This window comes from Capsicum annuum, chromosome 11 (genome assembly GCF_002878395.1).
Source record: "Capsicum annuum cultivar UCD-10X-F1 chromosome 11, UCD10Xv1.1, whole genome shotgun sequence".
Lineage (NCBI taxonomy): Eukaryota > Viridiplantae > Streptophyta > Magnoliopsida > Solanales > Solanaceae > Capsicum > Capsicum annuum.
In genome coordinates this window covers 118732382-118742481 of record NC_061121.1, presented here as the reverse complement: position 1 = coordinate 118742481, position 10100 = coordinate 118732382, and the positions used below count along the sequence as shown (strand labels likewise).

The following is a 10100-nucleotide window of genomic DNA, read 5'->3' as shown; positions in this document are numbered from 1 at the left end:
CCCTACCTTAGTCGTCATTGGGGGATGAATGTTCCTAGTGGGGGAGACTAAAACACTTTTGTTTTTAAACCTTTCAAAATTTCCTGGAAATTGGATCTCTGAACCTAATAAGTCTCATGGGTATGAGCCATTTTTTAGGGTACGGATGGTATGGTCCGATCATATACTAACCAGTATTGGTTGGTGAGATGGATTTTTATTACTAGAATGGATTCGACTTAGGGGTATGAGTCATACCGGTACTTACGTATCCTTTGATTCTTTAACTTAATCTTAGAATTGGTTATTTAGGTTGGATCTGAGTACGCGTATCTCACCATGAGCTATAAACCAGGGTAAGAATTATACCAGGGACTCATTTTGTAGGCAGTGTTCAATTCTCCTGGTATTTCATTCTGCTAGGGATATGGGTCATGGATATAAATCATATGTTGTGGTTACGACATTGTTGGATGATTCGTATATGCGACAGTATTTGGACCAAGGGTGGCAGTTCAGGATATGAGTTGTGGATGCCGGTCATTTTTGAAGGTGACGACTCGAGAGGATCAATCGTATCCCTATGATGGAATTTTGGTGCAACTTATGTAGGGGTATTCTGGATATTTCCCCACTTTTCCTAATAGGGTCCCACGAATTCTAACCTATCTGGGAGGTTATTTACCCTATTATTCCATTCATTAAAACTTAGAAACTCTTCTAAAACACTCCATAATTGTCTTAAGAGCTTTTTGGCAAAAAGATCTAGGGTTTCAACTAAAGAATCAATTTAGGGTTTGTCTTAGTGATTTCTTTCTGTCATCATCTTGGTTTAAGTCATGTTCTCTTCCCTCATTGTTAATTCTAACTAAAGGAATGTTTTTATGAATATTTTTATGAATTCATCGACTCTATGATTTTGAGTTTCAAATATGATTTGGGTTTTTTTGATGTTTAATGGTTGGTTATATTTTCCCATGGTTTTAATTATGCTTGTATATGCATTGATGGTGTTTTTGGATAATTGGATCGGCATGGGAATGGTTCAATAGTAATTGTAATTGGTTTTGGTCATATTATGCCCACAATGTGTTTGACAAAAGGCTAATTTATATTCTTGTGGGGAACACAAAGTCTCCCAAGTGGTTTAATATGGTAAATTGAAGGGAACTTCAAATTTCCATTACACCTATAAATAGTTGGCTATGGATTATACTTGCAAGTCAGGGTTGGTATGACAATACCAATATCAATGGCCTTGGTTAAAAAATGGATAATGGTTTTGCTATTATATAATTTGTTCTAATTAGGCAATAATGGCGAGAGGTGTACCTAAGCTGTGGAAGGTGGAGGTCCTGGGGGGACCAAAAATTAAAACTCATATTTGTTGATATGAGGTTAGTCTTTGTGGCTGTGTTATAATGTCACAACTTATTTTGGGGATGTACTAGCCATCACATAGGATACATCCATGGTCGTGCAGCTACACGCACTAGGGCTGTGTCAGTAGGGGGAGCTGAACCCATATCACCCGTGGGTGGTTTAGGACAACAAAGCTACACAACCCAGGTAATGGTTTTAAAGGCATACTAAACTAGGACCTTTTTCCCGATATGGTTATATATATATGTATGGTTGTGTTCATATGAATGGTTTTACTTGGTTTTATAAATGGAATTATTTTATCCTTACCTTAAGATCATGCTAGCGGTCACTCGCTAACCCCATATACTAGTGTTTGTATACCCATGCTATGCAGGAGCTGGCCGTTCTACTCCTTTTACTTAGTAATTGACTCGGGATCAGCATTTGGACTGAATTATTGAGCTTCCATCCTTTTGGAAGCCATCATTTCATTTTAAGGATATTTCTAGACATTTTGACTTTATTTTGGACATAGGTTTTGACTATGGTTGGGGGCATTTCCCAACCAGATTTCATTACTCTTTAGGTTACAAGCTTTGTGGTACATCTATGGGTTAGACTGGGCAGGATTGGTATAGGTGTCGACCTTGGCATTGGAATTAGTTGGGAGGTTGACATCATTGGACAATATTGTTGGTTGTTCTATCCTGTTTCATTTTGGGATTAATTATATTATGTTTTGGAATATCCTTGGTATGGCTTGGTTTATGCCCTTGTTCGGTAGGGTTGGATTATTGGTATGGGCTTGTCGAACTCTGTTCGGTTTGTCACAGTTGTGATCTATTCAGAGAGTCTTTATGTGAGATGTTACACTATTTTGTTACACGCTCGGAATTCATCCAACTTAGAGAAGGCGGCTGGAGGTTGGATTAGGTAATGGGGGTAGTCTCCGGTCCTGGTTGGACTTGGGATGCCTATTACGACAAGTCCCCAGAGTGGTTCGTGTCACATGAACCACTCATACATCACTAACTGAAGAGGAAAAATGTCAAACTTCACCTTTCTAAAATAAGCAAAACCATACAAATGGGATAGCCACCTTGGGCAATGAATAAGGATTGCAGGGAAGGGATTTGTAACCATATAATGCCAGTCTAATCTTCTAATCTTATCTTCTATCTACAAAGATTTATAAACAGCTAACTATGAAAATAGTAAGAATAGCAATATAAATATACGTTTGAGGAGTAGGTCATACCAAAAATGAAAATTAATAACAAGTAAAAATCTAGGTTCATAAGAAGACCAATATGCCACAGTAAATGGGACTCAAATTCAAATGCTATACCCCTAAGAAACTATCAACACTTATCCACTGTATCTACTACTAAATGATATTATCTATAGGGGTTTTCACATAATCATGAATTCTAAACCTATGCATATAAAAATAAACATAATCTTACCAAGTCACATAATCATAGATAGGTATGAAAAAACTTATGTACTTAAATGAAGAGGTAAGACAGGAAATAAAAGGTGTACTAATAAAAGTTGAATCTGAAGTCACATGCCTGATATTGTGAGAGAATAAATATGGGTGGGTCCAAAACAAATTGAGAATCTGATTTACTAACCAATATACTAAGTTCACTGCCTTTAACATAAGGTACCATGATATAATAAGAATTATTTAGATGAGTTGAATGGTTAATAATCTCATGCTTGGGACACTCTTGACTAGTGATCAGTCTATGTATAGTTATAATAAACTCTTGAAGCTCTAAACTGATGAGAAATACAAGCTCACCCCAACTAGCTGACCAAGCAATTTGATCTCCATTAGGAGGATTGCTACTCCCAGTTTTAATACCAATAGCACTGTGCTGATGTAAAAGCATCTTACCACTACCTCTATAAGTTTAAATACATACTGTAATTGTTTCCCTTGTATGATAAACAACCTGTGGGAATGAAGATCTAGCTGCTATCAAATGATCAATTCCAAATGGAATGGAAAGACTAATCCTCTATCAAATCCTTGAACCATCTCATGCTCTGAAGTATATAGCATAAAAGTAAATCTGGCCCATTTAAGAATCCCAATCTCATATTTTGGAACTAATAAGGATCCCTAATGAACACCAATAAATGCAACACTGGCTCGAGAACTCCTTAATAAATCAAACCTCCTCTCTTATTTTAAGTTATCTATTAAAATTTTTAGAATCTCTAGAGCTAAATATTTATAGGCTAAAGTGGTAAAGAACTTTGCCAAATCTTAGGCTATCTCCAAATCCACTTGCTGTCATTAAAGATCTTCAATATTAACCTCAAACTCTTTAGTCTAAGATACATTGAAGCTCACAAAACATACCAAATCCCCATCCATATTTATCAGTAACCTTGTATCATTCATCTAGAACAAAATAAAGTTAAAGAATCTATTAGAGTCTTATAAAAATATGGACACGTGACAAGAAGTCAAGAATAGAATTTCCTAAGAATAATCTATACCCTGTAAAGGTAAGATATCGACTTCTTTTGAATAATTCACAAGACACTTATTTCTTGTACCAACACATCGGTAAACCTAAGTTCTGACTATTTGTCACAACCTAATTTAATAGGTCATGATAGCACCTACTATAACCAACATATAGGTAAACTGACCCATAGTCCAGAGCTGCTAGTAAGGAACTATCCAATAAAATAGAGGAGAAATGTAGAATAAATCTAATAAAAGCCTATACATATTTGGTAGTCCCCAAACCTTGTGGAATCTGTATAAGAGATTCTAATATAATAAGTGAATAAGGTCAAACACTAAATCATCTCTGAATATAATATAGAGGCCAATGTTAACCATAAGAAGGAGAGAACAAATGCTTCAAACTTTAGAAGCTCACCCAAAATCTTTGATCCATAGGTACTCTGCATGATGCACACAACAACGACAAAAACTATTACTATGATTTGTAGGTTGCAGTAGGGTTTTATGAGTAGAAAATATGTGGTACTCAGTAAGAAACTATCAATTGACCTCCATGGATAATGTAATTATAATTAGCATGCAAAGATGGAATAAAAAATACATGCAACTATTTATGAAAATTAGCCTAAAGAAGCAATAAGGATAAACTAACTTACTCTATCCTTACTGAAGAATAAATCATTAAACCACATATCACTGGCCAATATAAAAATAATTAGTAAAAGATGGATATATAGTTTTATACAAGGACAAGCAATGCATACACGATGTGATAAACACGGTAAGAGAGAGATACACTATAATACCATTGCTATATATGTATATATGGATATGCAGGAAAACTAGACAAACTCAATGGTACAACCTTATGTTGTCAATGTGACCTCTATAGGAAATCCAAACCAAGTAAAAAGGATAGCACTAACATTATCGAGCCTATAGTTGAGTATCTATCAATGATTACACTATCTATAATGTACAATATTATAAAAATAAAAATGATCATAATAATACCGCAAATATCAGTACAAGTCTATAATCAGCCTATCACGGACAAACCATAATAATAATAATAACATAGTAATCGACTAGTCTAGATAAAAAAATACCTAATTGGGAATTAAAAACCAAAAGTTTTTATCAATACTCAGCATAAAAAAATTATAACCTATATCTATGCAACTCCCCATAAGGATGATTGATATACGAGCTAAATAATATATTAGTGATAGATGAATATTAGTGATAGATGATGAATATGCATTAATAAATACAAAGTAAATCCATAATACCATGACTAATCTAAGTGGAATAATTTACATAGTTTATACACCTGTTCTCACTTGAGGGCTTGCAAAGGAAAGACCTACGATGAACTCTCTTTTTTGGAAAAATGGTTTATGTATGAAGGGTCCCCAAGGGTTATGAGAGTATTTGTATATCCTAACCTGGTCACAATGAAGAATTTCCAATAATTATCATCATTACCATCAACAATCTCGTCCATCCTTTACTAGAGAAATGTATATTTTTTAGATGCGTGGACTCAAATCATTGCTAAAAGTGTAAGTCAGTAAATAAATTTATAGGGTCAACTCTGAGACTGTCATTATATAATAATAGAAAGGGTCAAAATCTCTCATGACCAAAGTAAAGAATAGTGATAAAACCATGCAATAGAATCTATCTTGGTCAAATTTCAAAAACATCATTTTTAGTTCCAAAGATTATAAATCATCCATTAAGCTACTATTATTCCCACTATGAAAGAATCCACTTTAAAATGACGAGTGGGAATAAATACATTTTTAGTAAAATAGTAGTAAAACAAAGCTTTAGTTTGATGCATACCTCTAAGTAAGCATAAATGTACCATAAATTATGCATGCCATCACAAGTATCAAAACAATATAATCAAAAGTATCCAAGCGTCCATAGACTAAACAATCCTTTAAAAAGATAAAATACTCACCTAAAGTCCAACTATTATTGTAACCACAACCTCAAGCCTAGTAGCAAATAACTAGTATAGCAATTATACCATAATCCAAATAATAATGATAGTCCACTAGGTCAAGTAATAAGCCATAGACTAAAGGATACTTAGCATCATCTATTGGTAACATACTTAGAATCAAAGTTGATGTGCTTTTATCACCATATTACCTATTTTATCTTAAGGGTCGGTTTATCCTTCTATCTCAAAACTCATAATTTAGGAAAATTTATGGTATACTACCCATATACTGTATTATAAAGAAGAGTGGACCAAAGCCTATGTCGATGTATAATTGCATATACTTGATCGTCCACATATCATCTGTCTATGCTCCACGATCATAAAATTCCACCATTGTATTAAAATAGTAATCTACACATATTTATGAGTAAAACAAAACCAATATAGAAATATAAAAGGTTGGTCAATATTTGGATCAAGAACGGGCTTGCGGGTCCCAAAAATGGGATTAAAAATTAAATCTATCACAAGTTCCCTCATAATACAAGTATTGTATGATCAAAGGTTAAGCATAAATGGTGCATAAATTGGGGCCCAAATAAGCCCCTAGGATCTATGGATGTAAAAAACTTAATAACTAAGAATTTACCATAAAATAGGATGGAAATTGATGGGTAAATAATGAAAATTGACCAAGGAATGTTAGTCTAGTTACCTTAACTTCAATGGATGATAATCCACCTTTTCCTCTCTTTAGGCTCTCAAAAGTCAAAAAATAGTGAAAAACAAATGGGAATTTTTGGTGGAGAAAGGTATTCAGTAGTCCCCATGTGTTGCTTAAGCAAGGTAATGACCCTCTAGGTTACTTCTTCAATTCCAATTCATTTTCAATGTTTGAGCTTTCTCACAGTGAATAAAGGTTATTTGAAACATGTCGAAATAATCAATTTGGTTATCAGATTATTAATTTGTATTTCAGGATCACTTTCTTATTTTGGAGCTTTCGTTATTGTGGAATTGGTGTCGGACCAGAACACCTAATAAGTGACTTTGAATGAGAATTTTGACAGTGTCATCAGCCTTAAAATATTGATTTAAGTTTAAAGGGACCATTTACTTAGGTCCTGAGGCTTTTGGCTTAACTTTTGGATTTTGGATAGATTATATGCAAAATAGAACTATAGGTGTGAGGCCCAAATTTAGTCTAAAAGACCTCAAATGAAATTTTTTATGGTTCTATTGACTCAAGATAGTCAAATTTGGTATGGTAGAATAGTTCATTACCTCACATAGGGTTGTGAATGAATCTCAAGCACCTGTTCAAAGTTTATTTTTTTACATAGCAAAAATTTGGTCCCTTATATCTAGTGTGAGAGCTTTAGAAGTCATGGTGCCGATTTTGCAACAAGAATTTTAGCGCCCATGAGTAGCTTTACACTGCTTTGCCATTTGGCTAAGGATAACTTTAGCGATAATGGGGTCACTTGAGGGGCACCACTTTGGAGGACAGAAGACCATGTTACCAGTACCCATACCCTTATTTAGGATTGCTTTAGTGGTCTTGTACATCATAAGTGGTAGTTTCTCAAGAGGACAAGTAACCACTTTGGATGTTAAGTCCCCTTTCTTCACCAGATTTTCCATCATTCCCGTCAACATTTTTGCACCATTTTGAGAGCATGAAGAGAAAAAAAGATGAGGAATTATCTTGACACTCCGAAACATTATATAGAAGACCTACCATCAATGGCTAATGATTTAAAATTCTGATGTGAAACTAGTGTCCTATTGATATCCTCACTTTTAACCAAGGATCCAAACCAAAAAGTCAATGTTAAATTGGGTAAAAGGTTCAAGTATTCAAAATGGTGAGATCAAAACTTTTTCATCATTTCTTCACATCTTCCAAGTTTTATCTTGGAAGATCCGAATCTTCCATCCCACTGTCGCTCATATCCTAGCGAAGAAAGTTCGGACGGAGATTTAAATCTTCTAAGTTGAAGCATAAAAGCAAGTAGAGGAGGCCTCGTGCTAAGACGTTAAACTAAGTGCTCAATGGGAGGCACCCTATCACGCCACAATAAATGGTATGTATCCTTTTATTCATGAATGATAGATCTAATTTTATTTTTCATTTGATCATGCATAATCCATCAAAAGGTGGAGCTATGACGAATGTATATTGAAGTTGAAAAATGGAATGTGTGAAATTGGCATGTTTAGCCTAAACAAGGAAGTGTAGAGAACCTAAATTTTTTTGTCAGTTACCGCGATTGTGGTCTATGCTAATGCAATGACGGTGGTCAGGTTTCTCTAATCACGAAACTAGGACCACGATCATGATTAAATCAGCTTTAATGACTATCCTACTTCCATTTCCTAACATACTCCTTTTATAAATTCTCTTAAATTCTCTCAAGATTTTTGGCATTATGTTGAGTATCCAAGTGTTATTTCAATCCACATGCATCATCAAACATGGTATGTTGTCTCAATTCCCTTATTTTTAATAAAATTTTATGCTCAGAACTTGTAGATTAGGTAAAGCCCTAAAGTATTATTTTTAACACAAAAGGCATATTTGATTATGAGAATTGCAGTGATTAGCTATTGTAGTTAGTGTACACACCAATGGGAAAGTCATGAGTACCAAGTATTAGGCCTAAAATTGTAGACCTAGACATGTAAACCATGTGTTTGATTCAATTCCACAATGAGTTCAATGTGAATTCTTTGAGTTTGGGGCTATTATAACATATCCTAGGCTTAAGTTCTCTAATTATGATGTTTATTTGCCTAGTGAGAACATAAAGTTATAGTTAAATAATTTGTTGTGAGTGATATACAGAATGTTGACTATGGTCTCAAATACCGTTATCATGGTCTCGATGACCGTGATTGTCGCACCGCGATCACCATACCTAAGATCAATGTTTCCAGAAACCAAAATTACTTCATAACCATTTATCACCCCAGAACCTTCTATAACACTACCACATGAGTTTTTTGATCAATATAGCATACTTTTGGGTATGATAATACTAATAAAGGTCTGTAATTTATTACTCATAGGTATTAATCAACAAAATAGGAGATTGTGTCAACATGATGTTGGGTATATTTATGCATTGTAGCACTACTATTCTGGCTTATTTAGCCTTATTTTGAGGGGTATTCTTATGCTATATGCATTAAAAATAATATAAACGAGCATTTATCTGTCCAAGAATGTGTTTAAAATATTTAATGGTTGATTCACATAAGTTTTGATACAATTTGAGCATTTAGAGTTCAACCGAGAAAACTAGTGTAACTATCTTGAGCTAGGTCTTTTTATAGTCTATTGTGTTGGGTTCTGATGTGTTTCACTGAGTTAATAAGGTTGTTATTACATATTTATATGTGAAAAAACTTATTTATAATGTTCAAGGGTCAATTGAATCAAGAAAAGAGTCAAAACATAAGTTAAACCTCAATGTGAATTTAGCATATGATTAGCTCATGTTTCTAGTTCATTGTTGAGGATGTTGTGTTATTTTGAGCTCTAAATTTTTGTGTTTAATTCTATAGGGTGCTTTTTTAATGGAAGATGATATATGAAGGAATTACAAGCTTCAAATTAAGTGGAAATAACTCAAAAGGATTGGAATGGATCATGGAAGCACAAAATGCAGCTAAATGCTAATTTGGATACCTGAAAAGTATTGGGAGAGTGTGGACGTGTGAGAAAGATTCTTGGCACATGAAACACATTAATGGATTTATAAGGCACCTAAAACAGTGACCAGCGTGTCACTGGGTTCGCAGACGACCAGAAACTATTTCCTTGTTCAACAAGGCATGGGCTATTTCTTCCACTATAAATAGGACATTATTCATGTTTTTTTACTAACTTTTATACATCCTTGGAAGATATTAGGGGCTACACAACTTCTTTTTAGTATTTTTTATCATTCTTTTATTTTAGTTTCTTTCACGGTTTGTATCATCATTCCAAGGAATTAAATGATGAATATTTTCATTAAAGGCTAAAACTCCTATTTGGGGTTAAGGAAACGATCCTGATTACTTTCTTTTTGAATTAAGTTTGTTAATTTGCTTTTGATTATCGGTTGTTTGCTTATTCTTGTTTTAACTATTTTAAGGATTAGCTATCCTTAAAATACATCAATAATCAACCTTGTGATCTCGGCAAAGGGAATAGGGAGATAGAACATGGGAATAAGCAAAGTCTAGTTATTGTTTCTTTATAAAATAAGGAATTTGAATTAGTATCTAGGACAGGGATATTCTTAGATGCCT

At 33.9% G+C, this 10100-nt stretch overlaps 1 long non-coding RNA gene across 1 annotated transcript; it reads left to right on the top strand.

Moving 5' to 3' along the window:
* The first annotated feature begins 6498 nt into the window (after nt 1-6498).
* On the top strand, nt 6499-9849 carry LOC124888497. The gene is made up of 3 exons (XR_007046795.1): nt 6499-6644; nt 6778-7885; nt 9369-9849. It is a non-coding gene; the product is annotated as an uncharacterized LOC124888497 (long non-coding RNA).
* The last annotated feature ends 251 nt before the right edge of the window (nt 9850-10100 follow it).